The sequence below is a fragment of the Pagrus major genome, chromosome 6 (assembly GCF_040436345.1).
Source record: "Pagrus major chromosome 6, Pma_NU_1.0".
Taxonomy (NCBI): domain Eukaryota; kingdom Metazoa; phylum Chordata; class Actinopteri; order Spariformes; family Sparidae; genus Pagrus; species Pagrus major.
Genome location: NC_133220.1, coordinates 4,383,148 through 4,398,029, shown reverse-complemented (window position 1 = coordinate 4,398,029; position 14,882 = coordinate 4,383,148).

Here is a 14,882-nt window from a genome sequence, read left to right as displayed (position 1 = left end):
ACCTCTCTTAAATGGTGTAAACATTTTAAAGTTTTGTTTCTTATTCGTATTGTTTATATTGTTCTGACTGCTCTTTTACTTCATATATATTCTTTTACTTATTTTACTATATATACATATATATTTACATAATACTTATTCTACTTACTTATTACTGTTTTAAATATATATGTTACATATGTTGATGCTCTCTATTTTTGATGTCCTCTTTACTGCTGTAATAATGCAAATTTCCCCGTTGTGGGACTGACACCCCTTTTCCTCTGGTCAAAAATCCCTCTTAAACCCACTAAGATCAGCTTTTGTGTGCAATGTGAATGTGTAAACTCTGCATTTACACCAGTCGACTCTGGTTTTTATCACCTCGGCTCAGCTTTGATCCAAACGTAAGTCCCGGGTGAACACGCTAAACTCCGCCGTGTGAAGTGATGACATGTTACCAACATCCGGTGGTGGCGTGTAAATAAAGACGTAATTTGATACGCGGTCTATTCAGGGAGGTTTTACTCCTGAAAAAGCTCGGCTGTGAAAATACCCGGATCGCCAACCAAGCCGGCTAACTTCCGGCCTAGCGCCCGGCTAACTTGAAGGGGGATAAAATGATTTAATCCTGTGGCTCTTCTAGACTTTCCAAATGTTATTGGACCGAATGGCTCAAGTTCTGACAGTGAATCGAGTCACGTCTCGGGGGTTCTGACGCTCAACAGAATTTATCCACCGTTTTACAGACGCTTCTGTCACAATGGGTCTGTTGTTGTTTTCTCTTCTGTTACAACTGTCTGTGACGTGACACGTGACGCTTCAGATAGAAATCACAGACTTGGGTCAATACGTGATTTTTAGCAGGTTGACACACTTTTAGAAAACCTGTGTAGATCTGCTAATTTTGGTGGAAAGTGGCTTAATAAAAGATGATCTTATCTTAACTTATCTGAGGTCCATCTGCTCGAACTCTATTGCAGACACCCACGGTTCCGAGATGATGAATCCTAATGACTCTGATGATCCACTAGATCTTTCGTCTCGTGCCACAAGCAGGCTTTTGGTTTAGTTTTGGTTAGTTTCTGAGAAAAACGTCCCCATAACTGTTTGATAAATCGCTGTGACATTCGGTAAATATTAATTTTCCCCTGAGGGTGTTATTCATTTCAGTTTGGGTTTCTGTTTGCTGACAATTGTTTAGTTTTTTTTTTTTTGTCTTCATTATTAAATATCATTGTTATCACACTTTTATTCGCCTGTCACAACTCGTGTGTCTTCACGGCTCTGGTTTCCTGACCGCTCACTGCTGAGTTGCTTTTCTCATCACTCTTGTCGGTCACTGGGTGACGTCACCGCAGCTCAGCGCGAGGGAGCCAATCCGTGATTAGGATTCACATAAGACCCTCACATGCTGTGTGTGAGACGAGTGTGTATGATGACACATACTGAGAGGTTGCAGTATGTTTTCTAGATACATTCACTCAGCAGCTTCCTGATTCAGAGACTGGAATGAAAATATCTTCTACTTCAGCTTTGCTTGAAACTTTAACTCATTTTAACTGAGAGTAAAGAAATAATATATCTTTTATATTCAGGTGAAGTTTAAATTAACTAGACTAGAGAAAATCATCAGAATTAGGATCATGAATGAGCTTCAGTTCAATGATTCATTAAATTGATCTTTCTGTGATGTGTTTTATATGTTTAAGCTGAAATATTGATCTGATTATGGCGCTAAAAGGAAAAGGTCGAGGGAGATCTGAAACAAAAGAATAAAAATAATTCAGGTCTAAATGTTTATTCCAGCTGCAGACATTTTATTTTTCCTCACACAAAAACAGTCGAAATACACCATTAATGTCACATGTGACAGTGATAAAGTCATTTATCAGGAATGTGAGCTCGCCTGTATTTGATTGGCTGTTGCAATGCCTCGTCAGCTGACGTCATGTGGTGTTGCAGCAAAGTAGAGTCTCCACCTCGACTGCTTCACTGGTCCTGCGTCATCAGTCCTGTTCACACAGAGACTTCACATTATCACCGCAAGAACTCTCGCCTTTGTTTGTTCACACAGAACCAAGCAGCGCCGACATAAAGCCGCTCCAGTGGGTCATTTCATACAGCAAACTGTTTATGATCATATGGATGCTGTTATAATGTGTCGTGATGAGATCCAGACTCAAGTCTTTTGCTCTGAATTACATAATTACATAATCGGCAGCAGTAAATAGCGGACGCTGTCTGGCTCTCACTCGCGAGGAGGGATGCTGTTTTCCGGGGGGAAATTCACTGAAGTCTCGGTCACGGTGATTTTTCAAATTTTTTTTTTAATGTTTTACAGGCAGAAATGTGACAAAGAATCGGTAGGATCACGTATAAATTCGATACTTTTTTCCATATGTAACACCCTTTTTCCACTGGTCAAAAATCCCACTTAAACCCACTAACATCAGGTTTTTGTGTGCAATGGGAATGTGTAAACTCTGGGTCAGTTGACTCTGCAGTAGACTCGGGTTTTTATCACCTCAGCTCGCGTAAGTAAAGAAGGAGTTTGTCTATTCAAGGAGGTTTTATTACTGGACACAGTGTTTGAGGTGGAGCCCCGTTCATTCCTATGAAAGCTGCTCAGTGTTGTTTTGAAGACGACAAAGCTCGACTTCCTGGCTGCGAAAATATCCGGATCGCCGACTGAGCCGGCTAACTTCCGGTTTAGCGCCCAGCTAACTTGAATGGGGATAAAACAATTTAATCGTGCGGCTCTTCTAGACTTCCGAATGTTGTACATGTAGGAAGTGGGAATGGCGTCAATACATGATCTTTAGCAGGTTTGCCCGAGTTTAAAAAAACCTGTGTAGATCCACTAACTTGGTGGAAAAGCGGCGTAAGATGCTGAAGACACGACCTGCTACCACACTACTGTTGTTTGGTCCTGTAATGTTGCTTTGTGGGTTGAAGTTTGGGACATTTCTCTTTTATTTGACGAGTGAAGGATCTGTTTACTGTGTTACTACCTTCGCTGGCAGATCAGAGACAGAACAAAACTGTCCCCCCTGAGAAAAGGGAGTGTGAATGGGGCTACTGAAATGAATGAGGAGGAGCTCAAGATGGTCTGAATGTGACCTTGGACACAATCCAAAAACGCAGCAGACCCGAACAGAGAGAGTCAACACAGTCTGCTTGGATCCACTTTGGTCTTAGTACATACAGATACACAGACCTGAGGCCTGCAGCAACACAACACAACCCTACAGAGACTGAAATATATATGATGTCGACGCAGCCAGACCTGTTTTACAAGATTAGGTAAATGTACCACCACTGCTCCTTCACACTGGAAGAAGTGGAGTTGAGGTGGTCCAGGAGACCAACAAAGCCATCGTGAACATCTGTCCGAAAGTTCACAGCAATCCATCTAATAATCGTTGTCCCAGCTGTGAGCGCGGCCGAACATACGTAATGTGGACTCAGTGTGAGATAATAGAAGCATTATGAGAAACCAGAGCAACTGTGAAGCAGCTGTGCCTCCGGGATGCATCTATAGCTGTACATATGATGTACAGACGTGTTGAGGCACGCAGGAGGGCTGAACGCTTACATAAGATGAGCACATATCGAATTGTACAGAATGTCTCGAAGGTGGCTCGTTCAGTCAACTCTGGAGTAGTTTTACTTCATTTTTACAGCCTAATACTGCGATATAACGGATATTTCAGACGACACAAGCAAAAGTAACACATGTTATAAACACCAATAAGTGCTCCAGTACTTCATGTCTGAGGACATTTAAGTTCCCCCAATAATTATCTTTTGTAAATGTGTTTTGCAGTGACAGAGAGACAGAAAAAGGTCAGCTAATGACTCATTTCTAAATCAGCTGTCTCACAAACAATCACAAAATTAGCTGATTTTTGTTTCACTGGCGTGGAAAACAATTTATGAACATTTAAAGAAGCACTGTGTAGTTTTGGAGAAGAAATTCAAGCTCAGAATTGTATTATTTACATTATTAATGAGGTAATAATACAAACTTTTTTTTTCACAAGTGAATAAACAAGCTGTTCTCAGAGGAAAATGGTCCCAGAACGCTGTTTGAAGCTTTGAAGTAAAACAGTATAAATTCAGTTTATTCAGTCATGAAAACAAAAAGAGTTTGTTCATTTAAAAAGATTTTTCTCTGGTGCAACTTTAAATTTAACCCAACTATATATAACTGTTGGTGTGGATCCAGATAAAGGGACAGGACACTGTCCGGTGTCTGGTATCTGTGAGTGAGTACAATTCAAAGCAGACAGACAGACACAGTTAAGTTGGGAACGAGGAAATACATTTCTGGGTCAGGCTGCATATCTGACGAGCGGCTGTTTTTTCAAAGTCATAAGTCAGTTGTGCTGTCGTCGGCCCGAGGCAGAAGCTCCTGAAGTTAAAGAGAAGAAGTCACCGCATGATCCACATAACTCTGCCTTTGGCAAATACTCAAAATACTCTGGAAGATTACTGGAGGGAAGCATTTAAAACCTGAAAAAGAAGCACGCATCTGTCTGTCTCCGACACATCATATCACATTTTTACATTACATAAAGGAAAAGTTATGTAGCTTAGATGAAATGTGAGCTGATTTTCACAAGCACCGTATCATCCTTACGGGTATTTTAAATTGAGATGAACGTTGTTTTTTGCAGAAATGTAGAATTTTCTCGGAAAAGATTCAGTTATTCAGAAGGTTGATCCTTGTTTACAGACGTTTTCAGGAGACACTCGTTCGCTCGTACTGCAAAGACCGATCGCTACAATATGCACAAATCTTTACTTCTTCGAGTGAAGTGACTCTACTGTGATTCACCCACAAAAAATAGAAACAAACTATATATATTTACAGGGAAAATGGTTCACTGTCAAACTGTTCACTCCCCTGTTACAGCCCCGGTGTTGTGGGTGTGTTTGCCCTCAGGTGCCGTCCTCTCTCACCTTCTTCTCACCTGTGAGTGGAGGATCACACCTGATCTCCCTTCACCTTTGAGGCCGCGGTGATTTATAAGTGCTGCGTTAACTCACATCAGGGTCAGTGGGCCAGTGTGCTGTGTGAGCCTGAGCCACGATCGGTAATGTGATCCAGCGTTTAGCACCAGAGTTGCTCTGATTTTTGAAACATCTTTTCTTCTTTTGTAGGATGACGGCATCTTGTTTTTATGTTGACCCAGTTATCTGTGTTCTTCTGTGTTTAAACTCCTACATCCCGTCTCTCCTTCTTCTCCTTCTTCTTTCACTCCCGGTGTCATCTGACTCTGTTACTCCCCTCGTCCCCCCTCAGCTTTACGTAACATCCCCAGTGAAATAAAATTGGAAAAAACTATTTTTTGGGGGTCAAAAATATTCAAAAAAACACAAAATAAAAATTCAGATATGTCACAGAATAAACAAATGAACCACTAAAATAGTCCCCAACTCATTTTGAGAAGTGTAGATGTTTCGGCGAGTGGTGCGCTGAGTTTATCTTAAGAGAGCGAGGGCAGAGCTGGTGGATGTAAAACTTTAAAACGTTACCTGTCCGTGAACATTTTTCTGCCTTAGTCAATAAAACAAACTAAATAAACAAACTCTCTTTGTTTTCATGACTGAATAAACTGAATCAACAAACTGACCTCAAAGGTCAACACAATTTATACTGTTTTACTTTGTTTATATGTGGCGAACCCTGCCACCTTTTCTAGCTTCAAACAGTGTTCTGGGACCTTATTTTCCTCTGAGAACAGCTTGTTTATTCACGTATGGAAAGATAAATATTTATGAGTATGTATTATTACCTCATTATTATTGTAAATATTCAAATTCTGAGTACCCCTTTCACAGTGACCCCACACTTGCATCTTTTGTTTTGATGGGCGCACTCTCGCTCGGCCCAGTTGCTCCGTAGCGTGCCGCATCACGACCGTCCCTCCCCCGCTGACCTGCACTCACATTGCCCCCGCCGCAACCGGGCCTGAGCCGGTTACCTCTTGTACATATGTCATCACATCGTAGTGCGGTCGCAGCACTACAGAGAACAACACAGAGAACATGACTTTACTGACTTTTTGTGGCTTATTTCGTGTTGTTTTGGTCGTAGACGGCCCTCTCACATGGATTTCTTGATTATGCAAGGTGCCGCAATATGCAGGATTATACCTCGTCCAGGTTGCGCACCCATGCTTGTGCTTACATGTGAGCAACCGTACCGTGCCAAAGTGCAGCCTCTTCCAACTGTGCCAGGAAGGAAGTGTACTGTGCTTGGGCACGGTATGCTGTGCTCACACTAGTCTCTAAGTGACTAAACCTAATTTCCCCTTGGGGATTAATAAAGTTATCTATCTGTCTGTCTGTCTGTCTGTCTGTCTGTCTATCTATCTATCTATCTATCTATCTGTCTGTCTGTCTGTCTGTCTGTCTGTCTGTCTGTCTATCTATCTATCTATCTATCTATCTATCTATCTATCTATCTATCTATCTATCTATCTATCTATCTGTCTATCTATCTATCTATCTGGGTCACGGTACAGGGCCGAGTGTGAGTGCGCCCTAATTGTGGGTTTAAATGTGAAACAAAGCTGGAGGCTTTAAATCCTTTTACGATGGATCAATTAGAAATGGTAAAATAGATTCACTCCTTTGATCCCTGAGATTCTTGGTGGGAATATTTGGTTAAAATGGCCTCGGACAGAGCACCAAATGTGACCTGATGTCTGCAGATAAAGCATCAGATATCAAATAAGCGGCTCTGACAGCTCGTGGTGTGAAAGCAGAGCGGTGTGAGACTAAAGATGCCTTTGGGAAACCCAAAGCCGGCGTGTGAGTCACAGTTTAATCCTGTCCAGGAAGCTCCTCTTTGTCTGTGTGTGAGTGTTCGAGCGTCAACGTCACCGGGATCTGCTTTCAACAGCAGAGATCACAGGCAGAGGATGAACAGATCAGAGCCAGACAAAAGCGCCTGTGAAGGGTTAAAAGTACACAAAACATTCCTCCTGTTTTCCAGGAAAGGAGGGAACATAAACAAGACAGAGACGCAGACACAGGACAGGGTGTTAAACTTCACACAGACCAAAGAAAACAGCGGCGGACGAGCTGTAAGACATGTTACATTAATGTACAGACGGACTCAGAGTAACATGATGGGATTGTAGATAAGTTAAAGGAGAAGTTTTGTAAGATATGGACTGAATTTTAGTTTAAAAACTGGTACTTTGTTGCAGAGATGTCTAATGAAGTTAGCATGCTAACCAGCTAGCTCCGGCTCGCCTGTCTGTACTCTGTACATACTCTCTTTGCTTTTAATGTTATAAATTAACTAAATAAACTTCAAAAATAAATGTAAATGTTAAATCCTTCGAACCGACACAAACAAAACAAAGAAACATAAAATCAGTTTTGTTTTTTCTCCACAGTCGTCTGAACAAAGCCTCGATTCACGGAGGAAGATGTGAACATATTCCAGCTTCGTGTCCGAACATCTTGAACGAGCCAGCGTGTGTGAAGCAAGTTTAAAAAAAAAATAAAGGCGACATATTTTCAACACTATTTTCTTTTTTCAGTGCAGTCGTTTGCAGGATGCATAGTGATGAGGTAGTGTAGTTATTTGTGGCTCTGTTAGATTAATAACTGTAAAGAAAACGATGGTGAAACAAAGAAAACTTTGTTTTTAGAGCAGCTTCTTTTCTCAGGCTTGTGAGACGCAAACAGTTTTAATCTCATGATTTATCCGACCTGCTGACGAACATTCAGAATAACTGCAGTAACTACATGCAGGAGAATTAGCCAAACGTCTGGCTGATGGCCTTGTTATCTTATGTAGGTCATATAGAGGCATCGGTTATAAACTGAGACTGTTTCATAACCAGTTTAAAGTTCCTTGTCTTAAGTTTAAGATTAATATAACATTGTTTAAATTCAGTTGTCGATGCTGAACCTGCTCACACCGAGTGAAAGCTTTGAGACGTGTGTGGGAATCAACCCTTGACCCCGTTAATGCCCCCAGTCCGGTCCACTCCTTCCTGTCGACTCGGGCGTTTGTTGACAATTGGATTAAAATATTACATAAATAACATTATGTAAGACTTTGTCTTTGTGCAGGGAGGCCCGCTGATCGGTCGTGATGCAACACTTTGCCGACGGGGCTGAAACGGCATTATGGTGACAGATGGGATTATGAGACGCCTTAGTGCCTTGCTCAACAGAACTGAGGCTGAAGGATGAAGGATTTAAAAAATAGTTATGTTTGTTTCTGCCTTCACAACATATTTCTTTATTCTTTTCTGGAGATTCTTAGATCAGGGTTTACCCGACAAATATTCTGTGATCATAATAATTATATTAAACTATTTATATAGAACTTTTAAAGCACAGTTTTTAAGTGTGTCTCAGCTTTGTACACCCTCCGACAACCACGCAAACACTCACTGGCTGCACCTGATTGGACAAACGCCACTCGTGGGCCGCAGCGCCGGGATTTCCATCCGGACCTACATGGCGATTCGCTTGGAAACTTTCTCTCAAATCACAAAAATAGCTCAGCAGAATGTGTTTCTGAGGACGTTTTAGATGAGAAAAAAGCCATTCAGCTGCAGAATCTGTCTTTGTTTTAACTCAACATCCACTAAAATGGCACTCAGTAGAGAGCATACCTCCACCAAGGCCCAACAAGCCTGATCCAGTATTAATTAAGGATCCACATCACACCACAACAATACGCCAGATTTTTTTCATCAGGATCCATCCCTGGGAAATTAATGAAAAAGTGGGAAAATGATCGATAATATTAAAGAAAAACTTCCTTGATCCGTCTCTTTATCGGGATCTGCACCAAAAGTTAATGGGGTTTATTCTGAGTTATGACCGATTCATTGTTCATAGAAATCTGTTTAAAAGTCTTTTGAAATCCTGACAAACAAACACACGGTCGACAACATGACCTCCATGGAAGAGGTAATTATAAATAAATCAATAAAAAGCTAGTGTTCGTGGGCTGATTTGTGATCTGTGCACAGAGAAACACCTGAACAACAGAACGAGAGTTAAATCTCTTCTTCAAAACTATTTTTAAGTCTGCAAGGTTACTTAACAACATTAAAGTTTTGTTCAGAAAGAAAAAGGCGAGATCGCTCAGGACGTTCAAACACAATGTGATGAAGGTGCTCTACGGTGTAGGGAATATTAAAGTCGGGTTAAAAGGTTATAAAGCCTTCACTGAGATGACTATATTGAATATTGACAAAGCGAGCTGAGTAGAAACAAATGTGTGGTGGCACAAGTGTCCTTCTTCAGGCTGTGTTCAGCTTTTGCTTCTGTCAAATAATTAGTTTCAGTGTCAGTCTGAGGTCTGAGTGGGTGGTGGCTGCAGGTTCAGGGACATTTTGAATAAAGGCACTCTTTGTGAAAGTAGCTTTGTTGCTTCAGATCTACTTTTTGTCTCAGAGGATGTGTTGTGAGTGTTACGTAACAATGATTTATCTTAGCAAGAACTCAAATAACCGTGCGATGTGTCATGTCATCCGGAGAGGGGTGGGTCGTTTCTTGCCAGGTTCCAGACGCCTGAATCACAAGTTGAATGAAGTGAAGTTTGAGCACCAGGATGCAAAGTTTAAGTAGCATTTGAACCAACAAGGATTAGTTTAATTCACCTGAGATTAGCTCTGATCAGAGTTTAGTTAAACCAGGTTTGAAATGAGTAAATCCAGATTCAAAATTAGGCAGAACCAGTTAAAACTAATCTCTAAAAGTTTATGTGTGCAAACCAAACATAAACAGAGATGTTACACAAACTAAAATCAATATATAAATTAAAATCGGGATCTTGTCGGGGTGTTTACTGCTGGTGAAAACCCAACATTTCCCGATTTTTCCTGCTTCATAATAAAAGCTTTTAAATGACGAGAGGACATAAGACTTTTATTGTGGAGAAATTAAATGTATGTTTGACTGAATTAGTGGATCTTTGTGAGTGCAGATAAAACAGCAGGGAGGGAAAGTGATCACAGCTCGATCACCGGTCAGTCTGCTGCTTTTTAACGTCTTCTGCTCCACACAGGAGCTGTTCAGTTGAAGACACACCTTGAGTCGAGTCAAACTTAGACGAGTCAAGCTCGCACATGTGGAAACGTCCTGTTAACCAGCTGCATCATGAAACTCATTTGGTTTGAGCTTGTCCCTTCATTTTATTACAGTCACTGGATTATTTTGCTGAAATGTTGGTGTAACAGAATTAACTTAAACTTAAGCCATGATTAAATCAGGTTTAACTGTTAATCCTTGTTGGTGCAATCCAGCAAAAGTACAAAGAAAATAGTAAAACCAGTTTATTAATTATTTTTACTTTAATATGTTTGATAATCATGTCACAGTTTACACAAAATGACCCAAATGCAAGACACACAGATGCAGACAGGTAGAAAACAAAAGGCGAGCTTTAATGGGCTGAAGTCCAAAACCGACAACCAACAAAGGGCGGGCAAATCAGGAGGACAGGGAACACACGAGGCCCGGGGAACAGGCACAGGAGAGGGAGAAAGCGTGAGGGAACAACAGGGCGAACGAGGCTGATGTGAGACAGGTGTGTGTGTGTGTGGGGGGGGGGGCACAGGAGCAACAGGTGTGCAGGAAGTAGGAAGTGACAACAAGACACGAGAGGACACAACCAGATAAAATAATAATGAATAAACCTCATGGTCTGAGTTATGGATTCCCACAATGCTTTGGGTGTTGAAAACAGGGAGAGTTAGCTAACGACTACAACTTAATTTGTATTAATCCTACATTTTTCTTTACAGTTTGGAACTGAAGAAAACTAGAACAAAACCTGATGATTGTCAGACAAGTCCTGGAGTAATCTGAGTGGATTTATGATGGATGGTCACATGCATCCGTTCAGAACGTCACACTGGATCTAAAAGTACACGTATCATGTCTGTTTGTTCACAGATTATAACTCAGAGGAGGAGAAACATCTTTCAGAATCAGGATTTCAACAAACCTTCCTCCATGAGCCGCGTCACACAGCCAGTGCTGCAGCTACAACTGCTGACCGTGCAGATAAGTTCAAGCCAAATTAACCGGTCAAACCACATTAACCCACTTCCTGTTGTGTGCAGAACGCCAGCATGCACCTGTCCCTGTGGGAAAACCCAAGGCTGTGTGGTCAACTGAATTTAACTGAAGTTTTACCATTTTTACACCCAAACTAGCACATTTAAGCAGTTTGATCAGCTCGCTGTCATGAAGATAGATGTCTTTTGTCATCTACGCTCAGTTCTCGAAGAGTTTGCACATTTACGTCAGGACGGTCGCATGTGCAGAAAATAATCAGGTTATATTGTTTGGATGTGACTGTTTTTTTATTTTGATCAGTTAGGAAATGTTTAAACTGCCTCTCTGTTTAACCGGACCTGTTTATTTTGATTGAATGTTTTTATTCTGTTTCAACTGATTGTAATCAGAGTATTCAGCTCCATGTAACGGCAGCTGGTGCGACTTTATCTTTTACCTCAGTCGTCCTTTCAAACTCAACACAGAACAACGAGTGCTGCCTGAACGAAGATGGATGAAAAAAGTATTTTACGCGCCAACGTCCTTAATTTCAACACCCATCATGAGGGGCGATAGATCCATCACAGCCGATAAATACCCACGACTGCTGCAGAGCCATTTTTTGGTTGACGCAAATGTTTTGGCTGCTGGGAGAAAGAGGTTTTCGTTAGCACGCTTGCTTCAGCAGATATCTCTTCGACACAACACGTGGACGTCTTCGACATAACGTGAAAAAAAACAGATATTTCTTCACGTTCTGTTGATAATTCTAGTTAATGGACGTTTGAATGTTTTAAACTGAAATTCTTACATACTGCACCTTTAGATAGACTGCAGCTATCTGCACAGCTAACAAGCTAACTAGCGGTTACGTTGCTGATATGCTGATATTTTTGTTTTGAGCATGAACAGATGGCCAATTTTTTACATGTTGCACTTTTTAAAGGACTGTGGATTCCAGCGTTGTAACCAGAACTTCTCCCCCTCGGGGAGGTTCACAGGTCGTTTTTTATTTCGCACGGCATGTTTCTGTCAGCAAGAGGAACTGCATTTACCAGAACAATGAGCAGGATTTACATGAGGCTATAACCGATAATCCTCCTGCACCAGTTTACTTCTGAAAATAATCGTTTGACATTTTGGGAGATGTTCTCTTGAACAAACTGAGATGAAAAGATGGATATTAGTCTTTGTGTTTGATTAGGGTGTGGTTAGCTTAGCTTAGCATAAAGACTAGACGCCCTCGTTCTGCCATTTATTTAATCCACAGACAAACAGAAAAATGTAGAAAGAACAATTTGCAGCTCAGGACAGTTAGCCTGCGGACTAAAAGCACTTATTGACTTCCCAGAGTTGTCACGGTGAGGATGCCAAGTGGCTGGGTGGGGAAACTGTTTTCTCCTTCTTCTATGTCGTTCATGCTAATAGCTGAGTTCATTGATCGGCAGCGTCCTGAACTGAAGCCATCACAGTGAGGGTGCCAGGTTCGGTCACATCATGCCCGTGCAGAGACCCGAACTGTTTTAGACAACTGACACTCATTAATTTCATTCCCTTCGCTCAGGCTGCAGGCAATTCAGATTTGTTTTTTCACATCACATCTTGAAGACAGACTGTCAGCTCGATTATCAACAAGAGCTCAGATCAGATTTTTGTGCCAAGATGTCACTAACTTATCTGCAGGGGTTGCTGTGGTGAGGAATGAAGGCGTCGGTAACTGTGTCCGCTGGCCAATCATCTCGCTTTCCAAACAATTGTGCAGTCACGTTGCAGAACATTTAACTCGAGAAGACAACTTCTGAAGAATTTGTGGGTGTGAATGCTGATGACAGATGCACATTGTTGGCCGTAAAGTTTTTTTGAAGAGCTTACACGAAATGCACATTGCTGGCTAACGTGGAATATTTTAAGAATTTTAAAACTATGAGCGTCTACTGAGCACACTGTGATTTTTTTGTGTGTTTATTGTCTAAAATGTGGCTCGTGGAGCGGTTCAGGAAAGTTGATGTTTTCACGCCTCAAGATATTTTTCCTCTCAGTTTAATGGGAGCCAACGGGTCAGCCAGTCAGCGCTCCTGTCACTGCTCAGCCCACCGAGCCAAAAGTGTTGGTCCGACTGCTTCCAGAGCCACGTGGTTGCGGCCAGCACAGATTTACCTACAAGCTGATGTTGAAATTATGTAGGTGGAGTGAAGATTGTGGGAATGAGAGTGAGTTGAAGACAAGGTTTTGTTTAGAGCTCCCCTCCACTCTGGCTGTCAACATTCTGCCACGTACACACCAATGTAGAAATCTGAAAATGGGCTGAAAAATGATGAGTTTTTGAACTGTGACTGTGTGAAAAGTATGAATGACATGAAGAAATTGAATGAATATGATGAAGTCCTAATGTTTGTGAACGTTTCAAAGTTTGAATGGAGTTTCTATGTGAACGTATGAAGGAGGAAGGAGAGTTTGGAAATGAGTTAATGCTTTGATCGGACCGCAGTTAAACAACTAAAGGTTGCGTGTCTGTTTAAAAAAAAACCCACAGGCGGTTCTGTCTCTGACACAAAGCAGGGCGGACATCTTTCAGTCTAAAACAAACATACCTGTGTGTTCATGTTCATGACATATTGTTCATAATGCTTTACTTTCCCCCCCACACGCTCACACGAGGCCTCTCAAGACGCCTTAAATTGAAAAGGGAAAACGGAAAAAACTTTTTTGGGGGGAATTAATAGTTTATAGGACTTAGACAAGGAAGTTTAATGCCAATTAATATTGGTTTAATGATAAATAGTGTTCAAAGGTGCAAAAATATGGATCATTGTTCCTTTTTCTCATCTGACTCCGACTCAACTGATTCTTCACCTTTTCACCTCATCTTTAACCCTATTTTCCCCCTTTTTGCCCCAGTTTGTTCTTATCTCTGTGGTAATTTTCCCCCTTCGCCCAGTTATCTGTCCGCTCCGACACATTTCAGAGTCTAAAGTTCAACTTGTCTTTACAATCCATTTGTGCATTTTCCCCTGACAGGAGTCAGTTTAGTCATCGAGACGTTATTTTCTTGTATTCTTCCATTCGAGGACACAACTGTTTTTGTTACAACCTCACTGACGTTATTTTAATCGATGTTCCTTCGTTATGGTGACGACAGATTCCCGAGTTCATGACTTGTTACAGATGTACAGTGTTGTGTAAAGTACCCAAACGTCATACTTGAGTAAAAGTAAAGATATTATGTCACAATATTACTTTGGTTAAAGTAGAAGTATTTTAAATTAAATGCACTTTATTATAAAAAGTAAGTAAAAGTAAACTATACATAAATGTACATGTACATACTGCACTATATGCTTTGGTTTTTATTCGACTGTCAATAAAAATAAATGAATGTATGAATGTTGAGTGAAAGTACAAAGCAGCAGAAAATGGATTTATTCAAGAAAATTACAAATACCTCAAAATTGTACTTAAATACAGTAATAGAGTAAATGTACTCAGGTACGTTCCATCACTGCTCGTCTGTGGATGTTAATTTTTATACATGTTTTTCAAATAGTTTTGTTTGTGTACTTATGTTGTGAAATCATAAACCACATTTTGAAAAAGAAACATGTCAACGTCCATTTTCATCGACAAAACCTCCAAATTAAAAGACATTTGTACAAATATACACGTTTGTAACTCCCCGGACCCTCGACTCAAGTAGAGAAAAACTGAATAAATAAACAATAAAAACTCTTTTAGCAGAGAAAACAGTTGGAGGGAACCTCAAGGGGAGCCACAGAGGAGGGAACAGACCAACAAATCACAGAGTATCTCATATAATTAGATTATATAATATGTATGAAGAGTGTGGATCCAGG